The 12,946-nt window shown below is 47.1% G+C and overlaps 1 protein-coding gene across 2 annotated transcripts in view; it reads left to right on the top strand.

Annotated features, from left to right (window-relative positions):
* Positions 1–5,142: 5,142 nt before the first annotated feature.
* Mapre3 (microtubule associated protein RP/EB family member 3) overlaps positions 5,143–12,946 on the top strand; it is a 50,347-nt gene continuing 42,543 nt past the window's right edge. The window contains exon 1 of one of the 2 annotated variants that reach the window (XM_075955145.1): positions 5,143–5,319. The gene's annotated coding sequence lies outside the window, so the exon portion shown is untranslated. The remainder of the gene's footprint in view (positions 5,320–12,946) is intronic. The other variant, XM_075955144.1, reaches the window with a different exon arrangement.

Consider the following 12,946-nt stretch of genomic DNA (forward strand, 5'->3'; position numbering starts at 1 on the left):
AGCAGGACGATCTCAGTGAGTTTGAGGCCAGCCTGGTCTACAAAGCAAGCTCCAGAACAATCAGGACTGTTGCACAGAGAAACCTTGTCTCAAAAAACAAACAACAACAACAAAGATGGGAAAAAGAATTCTAGAAGACATTTCTCCGCCCCATCCACAATGAACAAGTAGCCAGTAGAATACAAAATAGTCTCAAAGTTAAAGGCAAAACCAAATTACAATGTGATTCCAGCTCATAGACATTATGACAATATCAAAAAGCAGAAAATGACAAATGTCTCCTCTAAAAACAGAACTACCCTGTGTTTCAACAATTCCACTTCTGAGTATATACCCCCAAGGAATTTAAAACAAGGTCTCAAAGAGATATTTGTGTGCCCATGCTTACAGTAGCATACAACACACTAGCCCAAAGGTGGGTCCAAGCAAAGGGTTCACTAATGGGCGAAAGGATCAGTAAAATGTTATATGAACATACATTGTCATTATCATTCGGCCTTTGCACTGAGGACAGCCTATGTGACACAGGCCTCTAGGCCAGCATTCGGGAGGCAGAGGCAGGAACATCAAGAATTCAAGGCCAGCTTCAACTGCATAGGGAGTTTAATCAGGCTACTTACAACTTTATTCCAAAATAAGTAAAGCCGGGCAGTAGTGGCACATGCCTTTAATCCCAGCACTTGGGAGGCAGAGGCAGCAGGGGATCTGTGAGCTCAAGGCCAGCCTGGTCTACAAAGTGAGTTCCAGGACAGCCAGGGCTACACAGAGAAACTCTGTCTCAAAAAAAAAAAAAACCCTAAATAGACAAATAAAGGATGTATCTGTCATAAATTGAGCATCAAGATAAGTTATCTGGGCTGAAGAGATCAGGAAAGTGCTTGACCAGTAAGACAAGGACCTGAATTCCATAACCAGAACCCACATTAAAACAAAATAACCACAAAACCAAATGTGGTGGTTCTCACGTACAACCCCCGTGCTGAAAAGGCAAAGACGGGTGGATCCCTGTGCCGCTGGCCAGCCTAGCCTGTGTGTCAAGTTTTAGCTCAGAGAAACATCCTGCTTTTAATTTGAAAAATGTGAACCAGGCCAAGAGAACAATTCCCAAGGTTGTTCTCCCGCACCCCCCCTCCACACACAAAATCTTAGGAAAGAATTATAACCCACTGGGCAAAAAAAAAAATCTATATCCACATCTGTGTAAGTAAATGGAGCAATGGCAATACTGAACTGGTAGTGTGTCGGTGAATTTCAGTCACTGTAGATCAGTAACTGTGATCTACACCTTCGCCTTCCTTCCTCTTTGAAATGAGGCTGTCTGTGTCAATGATCCCACGTCTAGACTACCACTGTATGTTGACTATGTAAGATGCAGGCTATGAGGTTTTTGACTTCATCCAAAAACTGATGGATGGACTGGTACCCAGGATTGTAACCAGAATACAGGGCCAGAGGAGCCATATACACACTGGGACCTGATTCAGATGATGAGATCTGTCGTTGGGCTGCTGGAATGAGACTTGAAGGTCTTGAGGGAAGAGATGGGTGAGTTTTGTAAACAGATGTCCAGATGTGACAAATGACACTTCCCACGCTAGTAGCATCAACATAGCTCCCATTCATATAAATGTATTGGACTTCAGTTCATAAATGCCTGCCACACAAGCATGGGGATCCGGGTTTGATCTCTAATACCCAAGTAAAAGCTGGGCATGATGGCATGAGTCTGTAATTCCAGTGCTGGGGATGGTGGAGACATGGGTCCTTGAAGCTTATTGACAATTAGTTTAGAAAATCAGTGAGCTCCAGTGGGGCCAGTGAGAGATCCTGCCTCAAAAACTAAGGTAGAAGCTGGATGTGGTGGTTCAAACCTTTAATCCCAGCATTGGGGAGCAGAGGCATTTAGCTCTCTGTACATAATAAGTTCTAGGCTAGTCAGGGCTATATAGTGAGACCCTGTCTCAAATAATTAGGGAGGGAGGGAGGGAAGGAGAGAGGGAGGGATGGACAGAGTGAGGGAGGGAGGAAGCAATCAGATACTGATATTGACCTCAGCCTTACACACAGACACACACACTTACACAAACACATACGAAAAAAATTGTTGCATACTTTGTTATATGACTTTGATCTTTCTTCCACTGAAACATGAGATCTATGCTCCCCACCTTGCAATTGTGTTTTTGGTTTCTTTGTTTGTTTGTTTTTATTTTTTAATGTCATATAAATTCATAGTTTATTAGTCAAGATTTTTTAAGATTTATTTATTATATATATTGTTATGTCTGCATATATGCCTACTCACTAGAAGAGGGCACCAGACCTCTTTACAGATGGTTGTGAGTCACCATGTGGTTGCTAGGAATTGAACTCAGGACCACTGAAAGAGCAGCCAGAAGCCAGTGCTCTTAACCTCTGAGCCACCTCTCCAGCCCTGTTTTTATTTTTTAAATCAACAGGACATGACTCAAGTATAGGATTTTGAAGCTAGGTTATAAAAAGGGATTTCATTTTTCTGTGCATTGGAACATCTACTCTTGGAACCTTCAACTACCACGTGAATAGCCCAATTGCCCTGAAGCTACAAGATGGTAGGAAAGCCAAAAATCTAGAAGATACCATGAAGGCAGGAGGTCATCCAGGAAGCCCCTAATGTTTAAGCCCCAGCCACCATTTGACTGCAATGACACTAGAGCCATCCAAAGGAGATTGCCCTAAACTCCCAGCCCACAGAAATTAAGATAATGAAATGATTGTTTACACCATAGAAGTTATGGCGATTCACTATGTAAAAACAAACAAGCAAACCTTCAAGTGTTAAGGTGGGGAGACTCTGGGAGACGGGGTAAGTAGAGTGTGCTATAGCTCCTCTTGCCTCCCGTGTGATGAGAGCTGCTGACTTAGAACCTTTCATCTCGGGATTACTCAGGCTGTCTGCACCACTCAGGTCTGCACCTGCAAACACAGGGCTGCGCTAGAACTTCACAAGGAAGCAAAGTGCTCTGGGCCTGAAATCTCACCCTCGCTTTCCTAGTATCCAGACACCTTGTAGGTGCAGTCGGGAACCACGTCGGGTTTCCAGTTCTGCGGCCAGGGGCAAATGTAAACTGGTACCTGCATTTCTAGTGGGAAGTATTTGACAGATTTCCTGAAAGTTCCTTTAGATGGGAAGGGGGATGAAGGACTGGTTCACTACATGCCAGGTTTTGTAGTTTTATTTTGTTTTCTCCTTACTCTCCTCTACCTCCTCTTTTCCCTGAGAAAACAGACCTGTTTGGGGTGCTTTGACATCAGTAGTCCTTGGGCGGTATTCATGAGAGCAAGAAACGGAGATTTATAGGAGAAAATTAGACCTCGAAAGCGACTTTTAAGTCACTCAGAGAGAATATAACATCTCTGGTGTGTCAACATGTCCAGAAGAATTCATTGATGTTCACCAAAGGGGTGTGATGAGAATAGTCCTGTGTTCATAGAGAGGGTGACTGAAGTCAAGGAGGGGAGGAGGATGTCTTCAGCCAGTATGGACATACACCTCACGAGAAATGCCTGTGACTGTAGAAGGGAAGACTGCAAAAGGTGAGGATTCGGGATATAGAAAACACCAGAGTCTTGGTTAGTAGATGACGAGAGCCTTGGCAGCAAGATCAAAAGGTAAGGGTGTGGGCTAGCTAAAATAGTACCATCCGTAGTCTACAAAATATGTGCATAGACAATGAGGAAGATGTGGACTGAGAGTCTGAGGGAGTGGGGCCAGAGAAAGTGAGGGAAAATGAAGCCTTTGTCTTCGCGTGAGCCAATGACATACACACTCTTCTGTGTGTCACACTCTGTGCGAGATGCAGAGGAGGCTGATGAATAAGACAGAATTCCTGCCCACCAGGACACGTCGTCTGACGGGGGAGACAGAAGCGTAAACAAAGGATGTTACTGTCAGATGTGTGTCACAAAGGAAGTGTGTGTGAGGTGGGTTCAGGGGTTACCACAAGGCATCCATGGGAGTCAGGGCTGGGTGTGGAAGAGATGGGGAGACAAGCCAATGAACGACATCTCATTGAAGCTGGGCATAACAAACCTGAAGAGAACAGTGTGAGTCAAGGGACTGCAGGCATTGGGAGGAAGATGCTTCCAAAACCTAGGCTGTCCATCAGAGCAGACTTGAAACAAGGAATTTGGCAACATGAATGGGTATGTCAATGAAGGATCTAGTTGTGAAGAGAAGAATACACACTGGCGTGGGGGCCAGGGGAAGGAACAAGAGCTGTTGTCAAGTGCACTGGAAGAGGACTACATGGCTGGTGGACACTCAAGGGATAGCTGATCAGAGATGGTAAGGTCAAGGCCACCAGGCTACAGAAAAGAGCCCCTGTCTTTTGTTTTTGTTTTTTTGTTGTTGAGAAAGGATATCGCTCAGTAGCCTAGGAATGACTTTGAACTTTTGGCAACCCTCCTGCCTCCACCTCCCAAGTTCTAGAATCATAGGTGTGAGCCTGTAATTTACCAGGCTGGGAGGACCTGTCTCAAACAACAACGGCAAATAAACAAACCCTCGGATATGTGTATAAATGCCATTCTGTTAGCTCGACTTCGGGGTAAAGGTGCAGGTTTCCTCGCGGGAGGCTAAAAGGGATGCTTGGCTGAGGGAGTGGAAAACTACACGCCATTGAAGATTAGAGTAACAGACTGCAATTGGAAGGCAGAAAGCAAGAAAGGCCATTACAACCGGCTTCACTCCTCCAATATCAGCGAAAGAGAAGAAATAGACTCTTCTTTTGCCTTTGCTGAAGCGGTAAGAAAGAACCCATCATCCCGCCACTACGGAATCAGAAGTAAAGGTTTGTTCCTTTGACTAGACAGGGTGGAGGAATTGTTACCCTGTTGCTAAGGAAAAAGGAAGGGGCTGTTCCCAGTTGCCATGGTGACAAGGTAAGAGCGTTCCCTCGGTACTGTCGTACGTTTTCCTGGCGGTTTCTTGTCCTCGTTGCTATGGCGATCTAGAGCGATTGTTCTCGTCTCCCGCACCTCCCGCCGCCGTTGCCAGGACGAGTTAGAGGTAGGGGTTGTCCGCCTCTCGCCGCCCGGTTGCCGTGGAAACGGCGGGTGCTCTGGCCCCGCCCCGCTCGGGCTGACAGCGGCGGCCGCATCGCGCCTGCGCACTGCTCTCTTACCCCCGCAGTCTCTGTGCGTTGAAGCCGGAGACCGCGGCGGCCTCTGCTAGGACCCTCCGCCCCGGAGCCTCCGGCCGGAGCCGCAGCCTCTGTCGCAGCGTCCCCGCCGCCCGTCCCCTCCCCTGCCGCCTCCACCGGAGCCGCCTCGCGCACTGTGAGTCGGGGCCGAGGCCACGGTCGCCGTGGGGCTGAGTCAGCGGGAGGCCCGGGCCGGGCTGGGGGAGGGGAACCGGGCTCCCCATCTCCGCCGGCCTCCACCCCCACTCCCACCCGTGTCCCATTCCACCGGTCTCCGGCCCTCGGTGGCCTCCAGGGCCAGGCCTCCCCAGCCACTCCTTCTACCCTGCCCTCCTTCCTTTCTCCGTCCCTCCGAACCTCGGGGTTCTTCCCCTCTGGATGTGGCGCTGTGGCACCTTTGCCCGTGGCCTTGTATTTTCTCCCAAACTCCCTCCTGCCTGCCCTTGTCCCTTGTCCCTTCTCTTTACTCCGGGGCCTGACGTCTCCCGGCCTCTAGTTTCCCCAAGTGACATTCCAGAAAAAGAGTGACAAGTGAGACAGGCAGTGGAGACTTGGGGGAGGGGGGGCATTGTATCTGTCCAAACCTTGGGACCCTAGGAACCAACTCACCTACCCTCTTCTGACCCACTCCTGACCCTCTCCTGACGGATTTGGTTTAGGAAAGCAGGTCTGGATAGTTCTGAGTAGCTGCAGAGAGCCGGCGCGGCTTTCGGAATAGCTTTTTGCTAAGAGGGGACAGGCTACTGTGTGATCAGCTACTGTTGGGTGCACGGGGCTCGTGCATGGTGGCCTTCTAGTGCGCTGAGCCACTGCCCTGGCCACAGGGAAGCGAAGGGAGGGGGGCATGGTTGGTTTGGGAGTTTAAGCTCATGTGCTTCCGGTGCGTTTTTAGAGTCACATTACATCCTTGGTATATGTGAAGTATATGTGAAGACCAGCCTGTAGTACCTACAGCAAATGCTTGCTGTGTGAGGGGTTTGGGCAGGACTTGATTTCCGATACGTGTAAAATTGGTGAAGTAACCAAGCAGGCAATAGTGGGTTTTGACGGCGGCGTGAGCAGAGTTGGGAGGAGGGGCGGTCGTGAGTCCTCATGAGTTGCTGGGAGACCCGTATTCCAGCCTCCTGCAGCTCTGAGTCTCAGTGGAGGCCCATGACTCCTAGGATTCCCAGGGTTGCCTTTGCCACCCACCCACTTGCCCATCTTGCCATACCTAGTGTTGAAATAGAGTCCCAAGCTATTTTTCTTTTTTTTTTTTTCCAGCAAGAAACTCAGCTGAAGTTCGGTTTTTGTGCTGGTAGCCAGAAAGTTCCTCATAGACATGCCTCAACTCGAGGGCTCCTAACTATTGTGTGTACCTCATTGCCAGCCTCTTTTCATTCCCTCCCAGATTTCAGTGTAGTGTTAGAAAAGGCGTGTAACTGTAAGGCAGTTCTAATGAATAAAAGGCTTTGGATTTCTTTTCTTTTTTCTTTTTCTTGTCTTTTCTTTCTTTTTTTTTTTAACTCCAGGCTACAAAGGGCATGGTCTACTAAAACCCAGGGCGAAAGACCCACTCATCAGGTGTTTCAGGAGTTGGAAACAAGGGTTTTGCTCCCGGGCCTGCTCACTCATGGCCTATTGGCAGCCTCCTCAGGGCCACTCCCTGCCCCCATGCCCATCAGATTCATTTGCAGCAGCAAACCCGGCTGTCGCTCTAGTTTTAAGCACAGAGGTGGAGTTGAGGAAAATGACGGCCCCCATCCAACAGTGGCATCCAACAGTGGCGTGTGTTCTGTCTCGGATGCCAGTCTGGGGTTTGGCGGGACGCACCTGCCTGTGGTGCAGTGGGAACTCTGGGGCCTGGGAGTTACATTCCTTCTTGTGGTCCCTCTGTGTCGCATAGCTTGCCTAAATACCCGAGGAGGGCAGGCGGAGACAGCTGTGCTGGAGAGCTGTGCTTCCTGGACTGAGTGTATTTTGGGAATCAGTGTTATTACTGGGGTGGATGGGGGTGAATTAAGCAAGGAAATGTGTCAAGGATAAAGCGATGAGGGGAGTGTGAAGTGCGGTGTTCCCTTTGCAGTCTGCTACGGGATAGAACATCAGTGTGGCTTTTATACGGGTTGATTTGCCTTTGAAATCCTAGCAGTGTTTTATGAGATAATGACTGGATGCTTTATAAACTGATCCTCTTAAGAAACATGGCTGAGACCTTTTTCACACACCTCTCCAACTGCTATTGAAGGTGATTGTTAAGATCAGGGAGCGGGGCATGATTTAGACCAAGTCAGACCTAAAGCTGTGTGACGGATGTTAAATGGTTTTATAGGAGTGTATTTCCTTGATCTTGAGACAAGCCTGTAATTTACCAACAGCTTTTAGGTAAAGTGTGTGTGTGTGTGTGTGTGTGTGTGTGTGTGTGTGTGTGTGTGTGTAGATTCTGAGCTACATCCTAGTTTCAGAAGCAGGAGTTATCAAGCCTTGAAGGAGATATTTGTGTGTCTTTGAGTTAGAATGGTGTTTTGTTTTTTGTGAAGATGCCAGGACTGCCCCACCTGAGTGCGTTCATTGTCAAAATAGGTGTCTTCAAGCCCATGCTCCTTGTGGGCTTAGATGATTAACCTGACTTAGGTATGCTAGTAGTGTATTGTTTTGTTTTGTTTTGGTTTTGTTTTTCGAGACAAGGTTTCTCTGTGTGTCTTTGACTGTCCTGGAACTCACTCAGTGGACCAGGCTGGCCTCAAACTCACCAAGATCCACCTGCCTCTGCCTCCCGAATGCTTGCTAGTAGATATTGAACAAACCAAAGTTCCCAGATGGGAGTCCAACTCAGGGCAATAATATAGTACTCTCCAGAAATTTAGCAAACAGCTGGAAGCAAACATCTTATGAATTAGCCCTGAATATAATAAGCAAGTAGCGTTTTCCAGAAGTTGAGTAGAAAATATAGGTGTTTTTCATATATTCATTTTACAAGAAGCACGTGCTCCAGTTCATTTGTAGGTATATTTGTGAGGGTGCCAGACATATGTTCCTCTCCTTGTAGCATGTTAGAAATGACAGGACCAAAGATGTCATAATGTTCTTATCTCCATGTTTTGGCATGAGACACTAAGAAGTGATTTGCCCCAAGGTGACTCAACTAGTGTAGAAAGTATGTGAAAACTGTCCCCTGTGTACAGTGTGTGAGTGGCGTTGGCGGCTCTCTGTGTCTGAGTCAGGAGCGTTTCCAGACTCGGGCTACGCTGCACCACCACACCGCTGCATCTGTCACGTTTAATAGTACAAAGGGCTTTAATAAAAATAATTTAGTAGTCTCTAATTATCCCTGTAGACAAAGGCTTCTTTTATTGTCTGAGATGTTGCAAGGCCAGGCAAAATTTAATGTCCAAGTGTCTAATTAAATATTTATTCTTGCCACCTTAAAAATAATAATTTTTCCTCACGTGTTCCAACTTCGGGAGGCCTTCGTTTTTACAATATGCATCACCTAACAGAAAGCAGTGTGAAGCTAGGTGTTGAAGTCTTCTCTGCCCATCCGTGAGCTGCTGCATTCTGGAAAGCAAGGAGGAGAGAGCAGAAATGGGGCTGGGGCTGAGAGTGGGAGCCAGTGTGAGAGGCAGCTTCAGGGCCACCTTCCAGCTCTCAAGTGCAGCGTTTCATAGGTCCCGGGAGAGCCACGTGGTGTTCTCATCCCCAGCCTTTGGAAACTGAGTTGATCTGGCCTCTCAAATATATATATATCTGAGCACATATCTTAGTCTTTCTACTTCTAGCTGTGTGACATTGAGCAGGTTATGTAACTGCTGAGTGTCAGTTTTCTCGTCGGTAAACCTGGACGGTGGCCGTCCCCACAGTCCTCTGTAAACCTGGATGGTGGCCGTCCCCACAGTCCTCTGTAAACCTGGACGGTGGCCGTCCCCACAGTCCTCTGTAAACCTGGACGGTGGCCGTCCCCACAGTCCTCTGTAAACCTGGACGGTGGCCGTCCCCACAGTCCTCTGAAAACCTGGACGGTGGCTGTCCCCCAGAGCTGTTAGAGGATGCTAGTAAGCAAAGCTTGTAGAGTAGCTGCTTTGTGGCTTATTTACATTTACTGGTGCTTTAAGTTTAAAAATAATATCTCCAAGTTTGTCAAGACAAATCCTGAGCTAATACTAAAGCCCCATTCCTCAGGAGCCTTCCTAGTATGTTCAGTGAGAACAAAGATTTGTTCCATGAAAAACTGAGACTTGTAGTGTTATTTCAACTGCCAAATGAGAGAGCATGTATATGAAATGGTCCTTTGTCTCCATGCATTCAGCTGACTTGGTTGTCTGTCAAAATGACCAGGCATGAGCAGTTGGACTGGAGCAGAGGACTGGCTGGGTGACTTGGTGTGGCGTGGAGTTGCTCCGTCCTTCTGCTGGGGAAGCTAGTCAGAAGAACGATCTTTTATTTTTTAACATTTATTTATTTTTATGTGCATTGGTGTTTTTCCCTGCATGTATGTCTGTGTGAGGGCATCAGGTCCCCTGGAACCGAAGTTACAGACAGTTGTGAGCTGCCATGTGGGTGCTGGGAATTGAACCTGGTCCTCTGGAAGAGCAGCCAGTGCTCTTAACCCCTGAGCCATTTCTCCAGCATCCCCCACCCCAGGGATGACCTTAATTTGAAATAGAAAAGCTGAAGAGGGCTGGCGTATTAGTAAGCCTCACATGATCATTGTCGTTTGCTTCTTCTACTGTCAGGGGTGCACCTTGAACCCTGACTTTATTCAGATCAGTTTCTCTACTTGTGAGATACAGAGGCCGTGGGAAAGGAGCCCCTCCTCCCCAGAGATGACCCTCCTCCCTGAGTGAGGAGAAGAAATGGGGGGCCGTCTGGATGGAGCAATTACAGAACGGTTACCAGGGAATTAGTCGGGTGGCCAGACCCAGGTGGATCTAAATCCCTAGATCAAGTTCGTGTCCATCTGCAGGCCTCTAAAGACAAGCTCTGTAGTAGGTAGAGAGGCCCTAGCACGTGCAGTGTCCGGTTTGATTTCCAGCACTGCGGATAAACTTCGACAGTACCTACTTCTCACGGGAGAAGTGGGATTTGGGAGTATAGATGGGGAAAGGAGACCAAAGGGGAACTTTTGTTTCCTGTGCTTCAGTCTTTGACCTGTTGGGAGATACACTGTTTTGTGCAGGGAGCTCAGTAAACACGTTTTAATATAACCCCAGTTGGAGGATTCAGTGATGGAGCAGATAGCACTAAATTGCTTCCTTCCGCAGACCAAGCCAGTGTCTAAACCAGGCGCTTGAGGAAGGAAGGGCCCTCTGAAGTGGCTGCTTCCCTGGCGGCCAAGAATGCTTAGTGAAACCTACCTGTCAGTTCTTTGTCCCTTCATGCCCCTTTTGGAGGATAGTTCCCCTGTCTTGATTATCTGAAGCAAGCAGTACTTCCTAATAAGCTAATTTAATTTCAACTATTGACAAAAGTGGCATCTGCCCATGTGACCTTTACAACAAATCTGTAAGGTAGACATGGTGCTGCCCATGGAATCCCAGCACTTGGGATAACGTAGGCTACATAGTGAATCTGAGTCTCAGATAATGGCAAGATATTAAGTCTTGTGCTACTTATCTCAAAAGAGCTTGAAGCTTAAGGATCCTACCACAGAGTGGGTACACTCTGTATGTATTGGTAGCTGCAATCTAAATCAGGCCTGGCTGGTCCTTTAACACAATATTGACAGATTCTGTTAGAAATGACAAATAAAGGGCTGGAGAGATGACTCAGCAGTTAAGAGCACTTGCTGTTCCTGTACCGGACCTGGGCTCAGTTCCTAGCACCGACATGTTGGCTCACGACCATCTGTAGGCACTCATATGGTGCACATACATGCAGGCGAAACACTCAAGCACAAAAGATAAGTAAACCTAAAAAGAAAAGAGGATGAGGAAATGGCCATTACAGTGTGATAAGAGTTCACTAAGTGATGCTGAATTTTTAATTTTGTCATCAGTTGGCCTGTTGTCTCTTTCAACCAGATGTCCTGTTGAGTACAGAAAGATGACACGCTTATCAGTTGGGCATAAGCTTTGGGTACTTACCCAAAAGTAACATGGATCACGCTGGGTAATTTACAACCCATCGCCCAATCTTTCCTTTGGCTAAGACAAATCTACATGGTAGCTGGCCAGGGTTGGTGAGACATCCTACAGCCAAGGGTGGATTTTCCCTAGTGTGAAGTTGGCTGGTCAGTTGCCACACACTAGATCATGTTTTCAGTAGCACCATTGCCCTACCAACTTTGCTGAGCTGACTAGATGTTGTTTCCCAACTCCTTATCATAACATCTGTGTCCTACGCTCTGGATGCTTCATTTCTCACAAGTAAATAAGGACTTAGCCCATCTCAAATGTTTGTACTCCACACAAAATGTTTTCATGAAACTATTACCTATATATAGGAAATACATACTACTTATATAATATCATTAAAATAGCTGAGCAAAAAGCATGACTCCTAATCTGTCTAGTAGTTCAGACAGACATATGTACACACACATACACACACACATATAGCCTTAAAAGGAAACATATCCTTAGACCATAAATTGCCATTTTCAGACTATTTAGGACCTTTGGTGCATTTAAAAATATATGGATTTTTATTAATACATTATTAATAATATAAAATATTTAAAACAGCCAGAATTGTTGCCCTGGAAGTGCTGGGCATGGTGGCCCATACCTTTAATCCCAACATTTGGGTAGCAGAGTCAGGCAAATCTCTGTGGGTTCAAGGCCTACCTGGTCTATGTATTGGTCTATACATAGTTCCAGGCTAGCCAGGACTATAGTGTGAGACCTTGTCTCAATCTCCCCACCCCCAAATTTAAGTAAAACAACCAGAAGTGTTAAACACTGAGAACTGGGTCAGGTTTGCAGGAATAAAATACTGCATAGGCTTTAAAAACATTTGGTTAATATTGAAGCCAGGAATAGTGGCACATGTCTATAATCCTAGCACTCAAGAGCCTGAGGCGAGGAGCTCCAAGTGCAAGGCCAGCCTGGGCTGGACACCAAGTCCCTGGCCTCCTCAGCCACTGCACATACGTGGAATATACACATACATGCAGACCAGGCACCCTTACACACAAAATAAAAATAAGCTTTTTTAAAAAGTGGATCTTAAAATAGCCTTATTTCCTTTTAACTTTTGCTGTCTAAATTTATCAGCTGCCACAGCCCCGACCTCTGTTTCGGGTGGCCTGCCTTCTCCCATGCCTCTCTAGATTCTCTGAATTGCCAGCTCCCCAGTGCTCTGGGCCTTCCTGTATGCTTTCCCTTGTGTTGAGTGTACATATTCCCATTTGAACTGCTTTCAGTCTATGCTCAGGCCTTCATAGCCCCCTTCTTTTCTCTGCCCTTGGTCCCATTTTGTTTGCCCACCAGCTCAGAGATCCTTTCTCTTCCAGGGATGGATGTGGATGTCTAGGTTAGGCTTTTGCCAGTAGTGGAGTTTGTTCATCTTGAAATGCTAGGAAAGGGACACTTGTAACCTCCTCCTCCTGGGGATCGGACCCACGTGAAGTGAAGGGACATATGGCCCGGCACACAGCTTGGCCTGTGCTGCAATCAGTGTTTGCTAAACGGGGTCTGTCTCTGTTTCTGAGTGGTTTTGACTACCCAAACACTCATCCCAGATGGGACAGATGCAAGCCCTGCTGGCTGCCTTTATTAGTGAACAAGTCTCTGGTTATGTCTGGCTGGAAAGACTCCACTAACAAGTGATTGTTGAACAAGCAG

Source organism: Microtus pennsylvanicus, chromosome 21 (genome assembly GCF_037038515.1).
Source record: "Microtus pennsylvanicus isolate mMicPen1 chromosome 21, mMicPen1.hap1, whole genome shotgun sequence".
Classification (NCBI taxonomy): domain Eukaryota; kingdom Metazoa; phylum Chordata; class Mammalia; order Rodentia; family Cricetidae; genus Microtus; species Microtus pennsylvanicus.